Source organism: Salvelinus alpinus, chromosome 3 (genome assembly GCF_045679555.1).
Source record: "Salvelinus alpinus chromosome 3, SLU_Salpinus.1, whole genome shotgun sequence".
Lineage (NCBI taxonomy): Eukaryota > Metazoa > Chordata > Actinopteri > Salmoniformes > Salmonidae > Salvelinus > Salvelinus alpinus.
Genome location: NC_092088.1, coordinates 40,534,983 through 40,553,186, shown reverse-complemented (window position 1 = coordinate 40,553,186; position 18,204 = coordinate 40,534,983). Strand labels below are relative to the sequence as shown.

General features: G+C 43.6%; 1 protein-coding gene across 2 annotated transcripts in view; it reads left to right on the top strand.

Annotated features, from left to right (window-relative positions):
• The window catches only part of LOC139570722 (adhesion G protein-coupled receptor A3-like), a 266,327-nt gene that overhangs the window by 186,082 nt on the left and 62,041 nt on the right, over positions 1–18,204 (top strand). The window lies entirely within an intron of this gene.

Below are 18,204 nucleotides of genomic sequence, written 5' to 3'. Positions count from 1 at the left end.
TCTGCACGGCCTGCCATTAATTTGAACCATCAACAGTTTTGCTGGGGCTTTGCTGTAGTCAGCCAATAGTCTGTGTTGGGGCTTCTTTTTCCCTGACACAACATATTGGGTGGAATTGGCCTCCCTCCCATATTTTATCCTCCCCTTCTTTTGGTACTTTCACCTATTGTTATTCAAATGACTGTTGCTACCCGTCCTCAGCTAAGTACAGTATATGAAGGATTATAATGGTGCTGCTTCTAGCAAGAAGGAGGTTTCGAGTTAATATGTCTGTGTTCACAATCATAGTCGGAACGCTCCAAAGAAAGTTTATGGCCTATTCAATAGTTTCACAGTTTTGATAATGTTTATAGAAAGTAACTGATTAATTGGTAACTATTAGCAGTGACAGGCTTTTATGGACAGCATCTCTGCGTTCACTTCAATTGGAAAAGTGTTCATGCTGATGAACGCTGTTTATAAAAGATAATGGTGTTGAATTACATTTTAATTCTGATGTGATGTGTTTGGCATAACTTTAACAGTGCTACAAAAATAGCAGAAGCATTTAGAATATCTTTCGCATATGGAACAACACACACACACACACGTCATCATGATGATTAAAGTGAACTGTAACCTGCTGATCTGCAGGTTACTCTACCCATCAGCAGCCCTCCTTGCAATGGCCACTTGACCTCTCTTCCACTCCAGGAACTGCCCCGGTCTAAATGAGGACAGGAGATTGGAGGAGGTCTTGTACATTGCTCTTCTCTTAACTGTGTATCGCTTTAACCGAAACGGACACCACCTTATTTGCACATGCTGGCTGGTCTAGACAAACACATTTCGAGCTTATTTTTCATCGATTAGGGCCATGTACAGTGTGATCCAGCTCAGCGCTCGGTGGCTGGCTGGCTGCAGGTCTGCCTGTCTCATCAGCCAAGACAGTTTACCAGAATGCCCCCCTCCTGATGCGTGCTGGTTGTAGCTGCTGCCAGGCCTGAGCACTGAGCAGGGAATATCACCACAGACAGTATCACAGCAAGGCTGGGGCTGAACGGACATGATGGCTACTATACTGAGTGGGGGTATTTGAGCTCCTGTAACTGATATGGAATAGCGAACACCTAAGAATTCTACAGCACAACCCCCACTCCAGTGCACATGAATCAGATTGAACCAGGAATCAAAATGTACAGAGCAGTGGAACTAAACATCTCCACAACCACATCAGCGTGACCTGTCCTCTTTGACCTTCTGACCTCCTCCATTTGATTGTGAATGCCTTCTGTGCAGCAGGCAAGGCCAGGACTGTGTTCTGTGCTTCTTCTCCCTCTGAACGCTTGGACAATGTTGGGCCAGCGCTTGGACAATGTTGTAAGGAGGCGTGGGCAGCTGGATGCTGCCTTGTAATTAGAGCATGTGTATTGATGCGATATCACCCCGTTCACTCTTCTTAATACCGATAAGGACAGTAGGAAATGAGACTTGTGTAATTTGAAGGGGGAAAGATAAGGGGGAGAGGTATATCTGTGGCTAGGTCCATTAAGCACCCTTTGAATGTCTTATCACTCAGCGAGAATTCTAATATTTAATTTTTCATGGTGGCGATAGCCCTTTCCACTCACAGCCCCTGTCATCCCGTATATGGTTTGAAAATGTAAGATTTTGTCATTGATAAGTGCCTTGGAACCCAGTGGCTGTACAGTAATGTGCTATACATGACGTCAGAGCTCAGGTTCTCTGGTTCACAGCGCTGTATGGATTTTGACTAGTGCAGCACGGTATACAGAAACATATGTACTTTTCCGATACAAAAATAAATGGTTCGGTAGTACATTTTTGTTACTCTCAGTACTTCTGTCAAATGTGTCTCGTGTGATTGAGAGGATCAAGTCTATTTATCAGCGCAGGCCCTTTATAGCACGTGCATGCTATAAAGGGCCTGCAAAGTGCATGCTCCACCTACTCATTCACTGCTAGAGCTGTCTGGGCTGCATTGTTAACTTCTGTGAAGAATGAGTGGGGAGCTAACACACTTGAATAATGCAACACAGCATGTAGAAATGTTGAAACTGTTCATTACTGTTCACAAAACAATGTCCGTAACGGCTAGAACACTTTTACAATGCAAGACGATACTGGTAGATTCCAGCTTTAATTGTAGGCTAACTTTCATTGCTAGCTTACTGCAGAATTCACTACCATCGTACTTTGTTTGTGATAATATGCAAACCATAACACAAAATATGCTGATTTCAAAGCTGATTGTCACCAAAAACGTTATTAATCCACGTTGTTTCTCTTGCCACCAAAAACTCATTCACTTTTTTGTCTCCCTTGCCTCCCGTCTGGTTTCCACTCGATTACATAGCCACAAAGTCAGACTCCACAGCCACATTCTGCCTCGCAAAGATTACTTTCTTAAAGAGACAGCGCACACTTTTATAAAATAATTGATGGCTTCTTCTATGCATATGTTGTTGATCAGTACAATAAAATAATGTCTCCTAGCAGTTGCCAATAAAATGTTTCCTAAATGGAAGGGATTGTTTGTCACCTGTAGCCCCATAAAATCACACTCCTATATATAATAATATGCATTCGCCTATATTGTGAACAGACCTAGGCTACATCTTGATTTACCCAGTTTATCAATAGAGATTTACCTTTCAAATAAAGTATTACCATTATGTTGTTTTGTAGTTAGATTGGTAAAAACAAAGTCAAATTGATTGTATGATTGTATAATTTATTCATTATTTCATACATGTCTGTCTCTCAAAAAACGGACATAAAAAATGGCAAATGTAATGATATTGAACTCGATAGATTCCCAACGATTGAACAGAGCAAGAGCTGAGTTTATCTTTCTGGATCAAGTGCCATTCTGTGACAATGGCTAATTTCCTTGAGTCAATAAAGTGCATTGAAATTAGTTTAGACCTGTGCACAGTTTGGAGAGGTCTAGCCAACTTGACACAACTGTGGGAGGCGTTGGAGTCAACATGGGCCAGCATCACTGTGGAATGCTTTCGACACCTTTTTAAAGTCCACGCCCCAATGATTTGAGGCTGTTCTGGGGGAAAAAGTGGGAGGGGGGAGTGCAACTCAATATTAGGAAGGTGTTCTTAATGTTTTGTACTCTCAGTGTATAGTTTTTCTGTTAGAAACATTTCAATTTGGCCCTGTCCATATACCGGTATGCCAATTTCCATGAGTGTAAGGGGTTAATGTGTGTGTCTGCGTGTGTGGGTGTTTCTGCCCGTGTGTTTTCCTAGTTACAGTGGATCTGACATTAGGTTGAAAGTCTGATCGTACTTCAGAAGCGTCAATAGTTAGCCTTGCTCTGGAGCTTTCATTTACCCTGGCTCTTTTTATATAATTAAAGCTGTTCAAACAATGATTGGATGTGAACTAATGGCATTTGCCCTCAGATAATGTATGACACTGGGAAATGTTTTCTTTATTTAATGAGAAGGGTTGCCGAGGCAAGGCATAGCTATTTGATTCCACGTGGGTAGCTCTTCTCTAGTCACACACAGGCAGTAATGGGATATGGGTAAAGCAGCCAGACAGACTAACTATCGTAATATGTATTGACTTGCATTTCATATGGTAATAATTATGGCAATACCTTTTGATGTTCATTGACCTGACAGTAATAGTTTACATGAATGAAAATGGCATGGCTGTGTTTGGAATAAAAGTGGCTCATAATAAAAACAACAATATTTTTGGTAAAATGCTGAGATCATTTTTCTTCGATTTAGAACAGCTCTCTTGCCATGTCATCGACGCGCGTGTGTGTGTGCTTGTTCTTGTGTCTGGCTGTCTGCGAGAGGGGGACGTTTTTGTGGGCGGAGGACAGAGTCATGTTGCACATTTTGCATTTCTCTGGAGGTAAGGCTTTGCACCGCCGCGATTTAACTTTAAAACTCACTCAATTCTCCCTCCACCCCGAATCCCATTCTACTGGGCCAGCAATACGCTCCCGTATCAAAGGTGAAAACTAATCTGGTCAGTGAAATTCCCCCTCGCTCATTCAGACACTGTGTGGCAGCCTGCCTGCCTTGCAAATGTCATAATGAGACCCAAACATGTAAATGGCTGCAGGATGAGATGGAGCGGTCACTTAGGCCTAAATGGCTGCAGATAGCAGAGCATTCAGTGTGTGAAATGGGATTGGACGGCGTTGTCATGCAATACATAATCAAAAAATGGAAGAGAAGATTGCAGAATAAAGGAGGGAGGGGTGGGAAGTGGGAATACATAAGGGGTCAGAACTTGAGGCAGACATTGGTTTCTCAGAGATAGTTATACCTCACTCACAGACACGTGCACACATTCACACACACTGTAAACACGCACACTGTAAATACACACAGGCATACTGCACGTATGGAAATGCAATAGGATACATTCAAGCAAAGGAAAAGCTCTTTCTCTTTCCCTCCTCTCTTCTCTTCTAGACTTATCAAGTTGTGTATTGCTGCCACACATCATCGTAGGCCCAGTTATGGTCTGGCCCTGATGGCGATTCAGCAGTATCTAGTCTGTGGTATTGTTAAACAGCATTGCAGAGGGTTGTCTTTGGCAAGTCCTTCATCTGCACCAGCCAAATTTATTCTGAAGTGCTTTGGAAACAATGTGGTTTTTATGTTAATCGTAATAGTAATCAGGGCTCTGACATTACACTGCTTTTTATGGGTGGCGGCATTCTGATGCCATTGGAGGGCTCTATTGGTTCAGGAGACAGCGAAAACAAATGTTGGACAGGAACAGATGTGAGGAAGTCTATCTGGTGAGCTTTGCGATTGCACTAGCAGTAAGAGTTGTTAAACGGACACTTCACCACTTTTTAACATCATATTCATTATTTCCAGCAACATACCAGTGTCTACTAATGTAATAATGCCCTCCCCCTGGCTGAAAATCACTTATTTTAATTTTGATATAATTACCCCCAATGACATGGTAGGGAGCGATTTTTCTTAGGACCTTTTCTTCTTTTCTTTTTCACTGCAGAACATAGAAATGTGCCGTTATCAAATGTACTGGTATGGTGCTGGGCATAGTGTGTGTATGTGTTTATGCTCTTAGAAAAGCACTGCATTGTTCACATAGACCTTTAGATGTTATAATAGTCTGGCAGGATATTTAACAAATGAATGTGTGTTCTATGTAGGTTGAGAGCCCTAGCTCAGTTAAGTTTGGAAGTCAGTAAGTAGCCCTTAGCCACCCCCTCCCCGTTTCCCCATTCCATATATGTATTTCTATTGACACATTCAGATTAGTGGAATAAGCATGATACATAAAGAAGTCTCATTTCATCCAGTATCTAGTCATTTGAAAGTTATTACCTCCTTCAGACTTTGTTCAGGTTGTTTCATTTGTTCATTTATACATCGAGTTCCATTCCTTCATAATCCCTTAGTTGTCATCAAGGTTCAGTAACATTTATGTAATGCTGAACAGGGAATGGGCTGTGCCTCACATATGCAGGCACACACACACACACACTGAACACACACGGGATCAAGGTCACTCCGCAGAGCATTTAGTGTAGCTTGAAGACTATTAGGAAAAGACACTGCAGTAACTAGTGATATAATTCAGATAAACAGCTAATGTTACCCCATTTTAATCTAAGGCAGAGGAAGAGACTCTGGGGACGTGATGTTAACCGTATCCTCCGATGTGTAAGTAGATAAATAAAGCACAAATTATACACACAACCCTTAAATAACGATGTTTGTCTGGAGGGACGTTCCACTGTATTCCAAATGAGATTCATTATCTCATAATGAACCTTAATATGATGGGGTTGTATTTGATTGAACTTGATTTCATTACTCTTAAACAGTGTGCTTATGTGCATGCCTCTGTCAACATTAAGTGGTAGTGAGTGAAGATGAGCGTGTTCCTGCCTTATTCCTTCTCCGAGCTTATCAGAGCATTCAACTAGCAGCCAGGGGGCCTCAGTGAAATGTTTTATAGAGTCGTTTGACGCACCCGTGCAACACAGTGATGTCATTTTGAAATTGTGACTGACCAGCTCAAATTGGTCTTCTGTAGCATTTTTTTTTTTTCATTGGATAAAAATAAAGACTCAGAACTACAAAATGGCATATCACACACTGCAATTGAGAAATTCTGCTTTGAAAGTTGATCCTTTTAGCGAAACACTTTTGAGAAAAGGGCTTTGAAAGTTGTGGTACCTACTGGAGTGCTCTCCTTTGTCCACACCCATTCAGCATGGTTCACACCCTCAAAAACCAGCCCCACCCATCTCTAAGGATTCACATGTGAGGTCATGTGCTAAACAGTGAGTAGTGTAAAGATTAAAAGTGGTAGTAGCCTACAATAAGGAACATTTACAGGTAAACATGGTGTCCAGATAAGTTTAGACACACTTGTCTAAATTGATGAGTCATGTGAAAATGTTATAACCCCCAGCCACATTCAGTGGTGGAAAAAGTACTAAATTGTCAGAGTTAAAGTATAATGTCAAATTCCGTATATTAAACCAGACGGCACAATTCTTTTTTCCTTTTATTAGCGTTAGCCAGGGGCACACTCCAACATAATCTACAAAGTATTTGACTTTAGTGAGTCGGCCAGATCAGTAGGGATGTTCTCTTGAAAAGTGTGGGAATTGGACAATTTCTGTCAAAATGTAAGTACTTTTGGGTGTCAAGGAAAATGTATTGAGTAAAAAGTATCATGAATGTAGTGAAGTTAAAGTAGCCAAAAATATAAAATAGTAAAGTAATGTACAGATATCACAAAACAATGAGTACTTCCAAGTAATTTTACACCGCTGCCCAAATGCCTCCACACCAGTACATTAGCATACCATCACATGTATGGAATACTAAGTTAAGGTCAATCAACTGGAGATGAAACCTGAGTGAGGTGCACATGTACAGTACATAAAGATATTTGTGGTGGACACTTGATATTGTTGTGGTATGTCACAAAATCATGTTACAACCACACACACACCTCAATATTTTGCTAAGTGGATGGCCTCTACAGAAGGTGTAAATGGTACAGCCAGATGGTTACTTGCATAGTAGCAATATCAGAAATAGGCAGTGTCAATATAAATAACATACACAATATCAGTGATAGAGGTAGTTCTATGCATACAATTAGGGGTAAAGTGGCCGAGCAGCAGGATACATTTTTTAAATTTATTTTTATAGTAGCAGCAACATGTGTGTTAGGAGGGAGTCATGTGAATAGAGGCACTGCAGATAGTGCTGATGACTGGTCCATCCAAACCAGGGAATCTATATTCCGAGAGCCTGTTTCTGTCCTGCCCTTGACTTTGGTGCAGGACATGTGACGTCCATACCCTCTTTGCCGCAAAACTCCCTGAGCTTGTCAAATATAGTTTGTCTAGCTGTGTCCAGTCCAGGTGGTGCTTTCACAGGCAGACCATCTATGGGAGGAAGGATGCGCAGCACCTGAAACCTGGGCCTGACAGTCCGATAACGCCTTGGCGACAACACAAGGCTCCAGAGCATTGAAGCTGTAAAACAGGGAACAAAAAACTGACATTACAACCCTGCACAACATCAATTCACCTCCCAAGTTTAGATAAGAATAACCTCATACAATGAACATGATTTATCTGAAGTGCTGGTACTGCTTGATCTGTGGCAGTGGCCTGAAGTAGAGTCAGGTGTAGTTGCCAGCCATAGCTTTCCACCAGCACCGTACCATCCTCCAGTCCAACCAGCTGTGGGATGTTGACCCATCAGTGCTGTCCTTCACAACACCTGCAATCTCAAAGTGTTGACTCTGGTCTTTCTGAAGCGCTGCTTAAAATGAGGCAGAAGCACCAGTCGGGCAAACTTGTGATCAGGAAGTGAAGGTACAGATTGTGGTGGAGCTTGTGCATACCAGAGCACAAACTTGTTCTTGTTTTGGCCACTGCAGTTATCACAATTCAGGTCCACACGTGTTTTCCCATGTAGCTGATGCCTTTGCTTGCGCCAGCTCTCCTTTTGATGACTGTATGACTTGTGGATTAGAGTCATGCATGTTCTGATTGATGCTGAAAGAGAAATTCCATATATAAACATTTTAGCATTATTATACAATAGATGTGAAATGGCATTCTGAGATATTCCCTGTATGAACTGTGTGTAGTGATGTTAGCTACTGTAGCTAGCCAGCCAGCTAATGTCAGCTGTCTAGCTAACAGCAAGCATTAACTAGCAATACACACCAATTATCATAGCTAGCTAAAGTTAACCAATAGGTTCAGTGTTAGCTAACTAACATTAGGCTATAACTAGCAATGTGAAATGGCATTCTGAGAGAACTAACGCTACACACAGTTCATACGCAAGTTAATGTTAGTTAGCCAGCCACCTAACCTCAGCTGACGTTAGCTAGCTAACAGCAAACTTTAATTTGGGGTCTTTTGTTTAGACATGTCACGTTAACTAACTAAAATATGAAATATAATACCAATCCATAGAGTAACGTTACTAGCAATATAAACCGATTGTCATAGCAAGTTAAAGTTAGGTTCATTGTTAGTTAGCAAGCCAGCCATCGAACTCCAGCTGGCTAGCTAACAGCAAGCTTTAACTTACAATGAAAACAACTTTCTGCCAAAATTAGAAACGCATAATATCTGAATCCGTAGCTAGATTCTTACCTGTATACATGGATGAAAGCTTCACAGCAGACTGCAACCACTTTTATAAGACACACTGTGTTTCCGTTTAGTTTGCACAGCTTGTTTGACTGGTTGTGTTCCACTGATTTCAAAAATGATTTCAAAACTTAAGTCAGCACTGCAAATCAAATCAAATCAAATCAAATTTATTAGTCACATACACATGGTTAGCAGATGTTAATGCGAGTGTAGCGAAATGCTTGTGCTTCTAGTTCCGACAATGCAGTAATAACAACAAGTAATCTAACCTAACAATTCCGCAACTACTACCTTATACACGCAAGTGTAAAGGGATAAAGAATATGTACATAAAGATATATGAATGAGTGATGGTACAGACGGCATAGGCAAGGTGCAGTAGATGGTATAGAGTACGGTATATACCTATGAGATGAGTACTGTAGGGTATGTAAACATAAAGTGGCATAGTTTAAAGTGGCTAGTGGTCCATGTATTACATAAGATTGCAAGATGCAGTAGATGATATAGAGTACAGTATATACATATACATAAGAGATGTGTAATGTAGGGTATGTAAACATTATATTAGGTGGCATTGTTTAAAGTGGCTGGTGGTACATTTTTACATAATTTCCATCAATTCCCATTTTTAAGGTGGCTGGAGCTGAGTCAGTTTGTTGGCAGCGGCCGCTAAATGTTAGTGGTGGCTGTTTAACAGTCTGATGGCCTTGAGATAGAAGCTGTTTTTCAGTCTCTCGGTCCCTGCTTGGATGCACCTGTACTGACCTCGCCTTCTGGATGATAGCGGGGTGAACAGGTAGTGGCTTGGGTGGTTGTTGTCCTTGATGATCTTTATGGCCTTCCTGTGACATCGGGTGGTGTAGGTGTCCTGGAGGGCAGGTAGTTTGCCCCGGGTGATGCGTTCTGCCGACCTCACTACCCTCTGGAGAGCCTTACGGTTGTGTGCGGAGCAGTTGCCGTACCAGGCGGTGATACAGCCCGACAGGATGCTCTCGATTGTGCATCTGTAGAAGTTTGTGAGTGCTTTTGGTGACAAGCCGAATTTCTTCAGCCTCCTGAGGTTGAAGAGGCGCTGCTGCGCCTTCTTCACAACGCTGTCTGTGTGGGTGGACCAATTCAGTTTGTCCGTGATGTGTACACCGAGGAACTTAAAACTTTCCACCTTCTCCACTACTGACCCGTCGATGTGGATAGGGGGGAGCTCCCTCTGCTGTTTCCTGAAGTCCACAATCATCTCCTTTGTTTTGTTGACGTTGAGTGTGAGGTTATTTCCTGACACCACACTCCGAGGGCCCTCACCTCCTCCCTGTAGGCCGTCTCGTCGTTGTTGGTAATCAAGCCTACCACTGTAGTGTCGTCCGCAAACTTGATGATTGAGTTGGAGGCGTGCATGGCCACGCAGTCGTGGGTGAACAGGGAGTACAGGAGAGGGCTCAGAACGCACCCTTGTGGGGCCCCAGTGTTGAGGATCAGCGGGGTGGAGATGTTGTTACCTACCCTCACCACCTGGGGGCGGCCCGTCAGGAAGTCCAGGACCCAGTTTCACAGGGCGGGGTCGAGGCCCAGGGTCTCGAGCTTGATGACGAGTTTGGAGGGTACTATGGTGTTAAATGCTGAGCTGTAGTCGATGAACAGCATTCTCACATAGGTATTCCTCTTGTCCAGATGGGTTAGGGCAGTGTGCAGTGTGGTTGCGATTGCGTCGTCTGTGGACCTATTGGGGCGGTAAGCAAATTGGAGTGGGTCTAGGGTGTCCGGTAGGGTGGAGGTGATATGGTCCTTGACTAGTCTCTCAAAGCACTTCATGATGACGGAAGTGAGTGCTACGGGGCGGTAGTCGTTTAGCTCAGTTACCTTAGCTTTCTTGGGAACAGGAACAATGGTGGCCCTCTTGTGCATGTGGGAACAGCAGACTGGGCTAAGGATTGATTGAATATGTCCGTAAACACACCAGCCAGCTGGTCTGCGCATGCTCTGAGGACGCGGCTGGGAATGCCGTCTGGGCCTGCAGCCTTGCGAGGGTTAACACGTTTAAATGTTTTACTCACCTCGGCTGCAGTGAAGGAGAGCCCGCAGGTTTTGGTAGTGGGCCGTGTCAGTGGCACTGTATTATCCTCAAAGCGGGCAAAAAAGGTATTTAGCCTGTCTGGGAGCAAGACATCCTGCATGGCACGATCGTCGTCACAACTTGTTCCCACTGACCTTTGTCGATAGCGCCTGATAAATTCAGGGCAGCAATGTTATTGAGAGAAGTAGCAACATATTTGCAGTTGTCCATGGCTAAAGTTATATATTTTCAAAAGAACTATGTAGGCATTACGAGCAGCTCATTTTACAGACACAAAGTTGCAACACCGCAGACCAATCCAAACTCATCTCTCGGCATGTCCAGCCCACTCATTATCTCAGCCAATCATGGCTAGCGGGAAGGTTGCTGTCTTTCACTGCTAAACCAACTATGCTCGTAATTTAACAATTGTATTCGTATTTACAGATTACATAAAAATTTGATATTAAGGCACATGAAAGTTCACATGTTCGAGAAGGCATTTCTGCCAAAAAACGCATGTTGATTAAAAACAAATGTATGTTCAAAAGGCTCTCCTGTGAAGTCGTGACTTGCGACATACGCCTAGTTTCGTGAATGGGTCACATATTTAATAGCTCCCTGTGTGTTTATGCTTGAGACTCGCCGTTTATTGTAATGGCTGCAGCTCCAAATCCTCTTTCGGACTGATATAGTTTCCCCTTTGTCTACACATGGGAGGATCCGGGACAAGGACCAGGCTGAAAAAGTGGGCATAGGGGGTAAAATGTGCCACAAATAATGTGACCAAACATGGGTCAAAATGTTTCTTATATCTCTCAGATATAGGACAGACACTTCAAAACCGTATTCCTTATGATTCAGTTTTTGTGTTAACAAATGTGTTATTCAATGTGTTTCTATGGGTAATAGTAGTAAAGGAAAAATTCAATGTTCAAAATTCATTTTCTTTTTTATATATATATTTTTTTATACCTACAGGGGTCCTAAAATTCTATATCAAATGGATAAATTATCAATTTTATGACCATCTTTAAACAATTCCATATGTTAGCTTAGTAGATATTGCAATCTAAGGGCTTAGACCTACAGGGGTTAATGAATGTTGCATGTCTAGGGAGTTTGACTAGCCTGCTCGCCTGAGTGTTATTGGGTGGCTGTAGATGGGCTTGATTTGTACACTCTCCAGTTCGGTTCCAGCACGGCAGCTCAAGGATGATAAAGCATGGTGCTGGATGGAGTCAGGAGCCCTCAGGCAGTTCACCAAGGGATTTTAATGTGTGTGTGTGTGTGTGTGTGTGTGTGTGTGTGTGTGTGTGTGTGTGTGTGTGTGTGTGTGTGTGTGTGTGTGTGTGTGTGTGTGTGTGTGTGTGTGTGTGTGTGTGTGTGTGTGTGTGTGTGTGTGTCTGTCTGTGTCTGTGTGTGAGCCTCTGTATCTCTGTCTGTTGCATGTGAGGGAGCGAGAGCAAGGAAGAGCTATTGAGCGCATGCGCTACAATTTGACCATAATCCCTAAATCTTTATGAAAATAAATATTGGTATACAGAGGTGAGTGATTCCAGCAACATCATAGCACAACACCTCCCAGACCCAACTGACTCGTAATCTCTCAATGCTCAATGTAACTGGGATATTCTGAGATTATGGATTGGATAGGCCAGGTTTAATTGACACTAGTAATCTGATTTTGAGGATGTTGGGGGAGAACGCGTGCCGTGTGGATTAAACGTGTAGCAACAACACAGACACGGGATACAGAGGCTGTTTGGCTGCAGAGGGGAGAGGGACAATGGGGCGTGTTTAGACGGAGCATGGCTGCTAATCCAGAATAGGCTCAGCCGGCTTGGGCACAGTTATATTGCGGCTCAGTCTGTAATGAATTGTGCTGTCATGGCACCGCTAAACGCAGTAATAAAGTCCACACAGGCAGCCAGGCAGCGCTCACTGTGATGTAATAAGATTGTAATAATGATAATAACTGTGAGTGGTCTGGATGGAGGTATCATATTGGAGGCTGGCTGGCTGCTGTCCTTATCTGACGCTGAGAGTAGGGCTGGGTTGGGAAGAATATGAGAGGAATGGGAATTGTTCAGAGCCTAGTGCTAAAAAGTATTGCAATAATCACTCATTATCACTGCTATATAAACAAATAGTGATATACTGGCTTGTTTTAATGTCCCTACAGGCAAAGTATGATGATTGGATATTGCATGATGTGTATGTGGTGCTACTAGAGACAACACCAGCGATGATAATGATGAAAGGATGTTTTGCAATTGAGAGAATATGCAATGGGAGCGATTGGTTGTGAGATCATGTTGATGCCAGACACAGTCTGTCAGTATTTGGCATCAATCAACCAGCAGTCTTTGTTTCTCTGTACTCAGTATTAGAGGCAGGGTTTGTGTCTGTCTGTCTCTCCCTGCATCTCCCCTGGAGTATAAACACTGGGACTGGCAACACTACAAACTATTTGTTCAGGGCAGGCAGTCAGGCACCCTGCAGCTTGCTTCGCCATTTTTTCCTCCGGTAGCATCGGTCTGGTGAAAGTGACATCTCCGTCCACCCCCACTCCTCCATATTCCCCCTCTTTACCCCCCCCCCAACCCAGGACACCTTTTTCCTCTCCTATCTTCCTCCAAACCATGCTCCAGTCTCTCTTTTTCATCTCCCTTGATTTTATTTTGCTTGACCATTTAAAACACATACAAATTGTACACCCCCCGGTAACAGATACATATACCAAACATGTTGAGGATCTGAACACAAAGTCAAAGACTTGTTTCCATTGTGGTCCTCTTTTTGGGCAAGGGCAGCAGGGCATAACAAGTGACACGGGCACTTATAATATATATGTACAGTGGGGAGAACAAGTATTTGATACACTGCCGATTTTGCAGGTTTTCCTACTTACAAAGCATGTAGAGGTCTGTAATTTCTATCATGGGTACACTTCAACTATGAGAGACGGAATCTAAAACAAAAATCCAGAAAATCACATTGTATGATTTTTAAGTAATTAATTTGCATTTTATTGCATGACAGAAGTATTTGATACATCAGAAAAGCAGATCTTAATATTTGGTACAGAAACCTTTGTTTGCAATTACAGAGATCATACGTTTCCTGTAGTTCTTGACCAGGTTTGCACACACTGCAGCAGGGATTTTGGCCCACTCCTCCATACAGATCTTCTCCAGATCCTTCAGGTTTCGGGGCTGTCGCGGGGCTATACGGACTTTCAGCTCCCTCCAAAGATTTTCTATTGGGTTCAGGTCTGGAGACTGGCTAGGCCACTCCAGGACCTTGAGATGCTTCTTACGGCGCCACTCCTTAGTTGCCCTGGCTGTGTGTTTCGGGTCGTTGTCATGCTGGAAGACCCAGCCACGACCCATCTTCAATGCTCTTACTGAGGGAAGGAGGTTGTTGGCCAAGATCTCGCGATACATGGCCCCATCCATCCTCCCCTCAATACGATGCAGTCATCCTGTACCCTTTGCAGAAAAGCATCCCCAAAGAATGATGTTTCCACCTCCATGCTTCACGGTTAGGATGGTATTCTTGGGGTTGTACTCATCCTTCTTCTTCCTCCAAACACGGCGAGTGGAGTTTAGACCAAAAAGCTCTATTTTTGTCTCATCAGACCACATGACCTGCTCCCATTCCTCCTCTGGATCATCCAGATGGTCATTGGCAAACTTCAGACGGGCCTGGACATGCGCTGGCTTGAGCAGGTGGACCTTGCGTGCGCTGCAGGATTTTAATCCATGACGGTGTAGTGTGTTACTAATGGTTTTCTTTGAGACTGTGGTCCCAGCTCTCTTCAGGTCATTGACCAGGTCCTGCCGTGTAGTTCTGGGCTGATAACTCACCTTCCTCATGATCATTGATGCCCCACGAGGTGAGATCTTGCATGGAGCCCCAGACCGAGGGTGATTGACCGTCATCTTGAACTTCTTCCATTTTCTAATAATTGCGCCAACAGTTGTTGCCTTCTCACCAAGCTGCTTGCCTATTGTCCTGTAGCCCATCCCAGCCTGTTGCATGTCTACAATTTTATCCCTGATGTCCTTATACAGCTCTCTGGTCTTGGCCATTGTGGAGAGGTTGGAGTCTGTTTGATTGAGTGTGTGGACAGGTGTTTTTTATACAGGTAACGAGTTCAAACAGGTGCAGTTAATACAGGTAATGAGTGGAGAACAGGAGGGCTTCTTAAAGAAAAACTAACAGGTCTGTGAGAGCCGGAATTCTTACTGGTTGGTAGGTGATCAAATACTTATGTCATGCAATAAAATGCAAATTAATTACTTAAAAATCATACAATGTGATTTTCTGGATTTTTGTTTTAGATTCCGTCTCTCACAGTTGAAGTGTACCTATGATAAAAATTACAGACCTCTACATGCTTTGTAAGTAGGAAAACCTGCAAAATCGGCAGTGTATCAAATACTTGTTCTCCCCACTGTATATAGGGTCATCTGCAGCTATTTGTTGAGTGAGATGAGACTTTGCCAAGGTCCCTTGCCATATATATATACAAAAAGGAAAATATACACACCTAGCAAATCACTCCACTAGCACAGGGTTGTTTACATCATTAACCAAGCCCTGCAGGAGTGTTTGAACCTATGACTGGCAGAAACGGCTTTAATCACAGGAGTTTGTTCCACTCTACCACTGCCATATACAGTGGGGAGAACAAGTATTTGATACACTGCTGATTTTGCAGGTTTTCCTACTTACAAAGCATGTAGAGGTCTGTAATTTTTATCATAGGTACACTTCAACTGTGAGAGACGGAATCTAAAACAAAAATCCAGAAAATCACATTGTATTATTTTTAAGTAATTAATTTGCATTTTATTGCATGACATAAGTATTTGATACATCAGAAAAGCAGAACTTAATATTTGGTACAGAAACCTTTGTTTGCAATTACAGAGATCATACGTTTCCTGTAGTTCTTGACCAGGTTTGCACACACTGCAGCATTGATTTTGGCCCACTCCTCCATACAGACCTTCTCCAGATCCTTCAGGTTTCGGGGCTGTCGCTGGGCAATACGGACTTTTAGCTCCCTCCAAAGATTTTCTATTGGGTTCAGGTCTGGAGACTGGCTAGGCCACTCCAGGACCTTGAGATGCTTCTTACGAAGCCACTCCTTAGTTGCTCTGGCTGTGTGTTTCAGGTCGTTGACATGCTGGAAGACCCAGCCACGACCCATCTTCAATGCTCTTACTGAGGGAAAGAGGTTGTTGGCCAAGATCTCGCGATACATGGCCCCATCCATCCTCCCCTCAATACGGTGCAGTAGTCCTGTCCCCGTTGCAGAAAAGCATCCCCAAAGAATGATGTTTCCACCTCCATGCTTCACGGTTGGGATGGTGTTCTTGGGGTTGTACTCATCCTTCTTCTTCCTCCAAACACGGCGAGTGGAGTTTAGACCAAAAAGCTCTATTTTTGTCTCATCAGACCACATGACCTTCTTCCATTCCTCCTCTGGATCATCCAGATGGTCATTGACAAACTTCAGACGGGCCTGGACATGCGCTGGCTTGAGCAGGGGGACCATGCGTGCTCTGCAGGATTTTAATCCATGACGGCGTAGTGTGTTACTAATGGTTTTCTTTGAGACTGTGGTCCCAGCTCTCTTCAGGTCATTGACCAGATCCTGCCGTGTAGTTCTGGGCTGATCCCTCACCTTCCTCATGATCATTGATGCCCCACGAGGTGAGATCTTGCATGGAGCCCCAGACCAAGGGTGATTGACCGTCATCTTGAACTTCTTCCATTTTCTAATATCTGCGCCAACAGTTGTTGCCTTCTCACCAAGCTGCTTGCCTATTGTCCTGTAGCCCATCCCAGCCTTGTGCAGGTCTACAATTTTATCCCTGATGTCCTTACACAGCTCTCTGGTCTTGGCTATTGTGGAGAGGTTGGAGTCTGTTTGATTGAGTGTGTGGACAGGTGTCTTTTATACAGGTAACGAGTTCAAACAGGTGCAGTTAATACAGGTAATGAGTGGAGAACAGGAGGACTTCTTAAAGAAAAACTAACAGGTCTGTGAGAGCTGGAATTCTTACTGGTTGGTAGGTGATCAAATACTTATGTCATGCAATAAAATGCAAATTAATTACTTAAAAATCATACACTGTGATTTTCTGGATTTTTGTTTTAGATTCCGTCTCTCACAGTTGAAGTGTACCTATGATACAAATTACAGACCTGTACATGCTTTGTAAGTAGGAAAACCTGCAAAATCGGCAGTGTATCAAATACTTGTTCTCCCCACTGTATAAAAACGTGTTTAATGAAAAATGAAAAGCTGAAATGTCATAAGTCAATAACTATTCAACTCCTTTGTTATGGCAAGCCTAAATAAGTTCAGGAGTAAACATTTGCTTAACAAGTCACATAATAAAATCATGTGCAAGAAAATCATTTCACATCCTGAAAATGTTTAGATTTTTTTTAAAGTTACTAAGACAATCCCCAGAGACTCTGAGGGCAGACTTCATCCTAAAAGCAAACAAGGAAATAAAAGGAGACCTTCTGTTCTACACGGATGATCCTAATGCTTGGCACACAGCTCTCCACAAGACCAACAATGAACTTCAAATGTCAGAAAACAAAATAATGAGGCAACCCGCAAATATAGCATTAATATTTTTAATAACTGCACTGTGATGGTTCAAGGTTCGGAGGCCAGTCTGGATCAATTTGTTCGCTACCTCGACCAAATAAAACATATTGTTGCTGTCCACTACCTCCAACAGCCTCCACTCCCTCTGTGCCCCACTATGTAGTCCCCGGCGTCCCTCTCCCTCCTTCGCCTGCAGCAGACACAGCCCTGAGCATGCCTCTCTCACACGTGACACCTGCAGTACCACAGCATCTTACATAGGAGAGGATCAGCCTGGTGCGTCAGCATAGGGATGAGATCTGGGAGCTGCAGTGTGCAATGAAAAATGTTTAAGTTTGCAGACTTAGAGAGGAACTGTCCAGCACAGTCAACACCAGCCACATGCAGGACCTGCAGAAGGAGCTACATGAGTGAAGGCAGGAATTTCTCAGCCACCACCATCCACTCTACAAATATTACCGCAAAAACCCAGGACCAAGCCAACAGCTGAATCGGAACCCACAAATCAGACTCTCCTTTAGACCTGCATCTGTTGTCCCTTCACAGAGACTGGAGAACAGCCAGGAACACTGCCCCCCCCCCCCCACACCACCCTCTTCAATTCCCCCTAAACCCTCCCTCCCATGCTACCAGACCCGGCCCACCTCAGTACAGCTCCACCACTTCTCTCCCAGGAACTGCATGCAGATACACTGTGCTATGCCCAAGCCGTACGCAGTAAAAGAGGCCCCACGCAGAGTTTGGGGCATCGTCCGCCACACTGCCCTCCATACCACCCTCTTCAATTCCCCCTAAACCCTCCCTCCCATGCTACCAGACCCGGCCCACCTCAGTACAGCTCAACCCGGC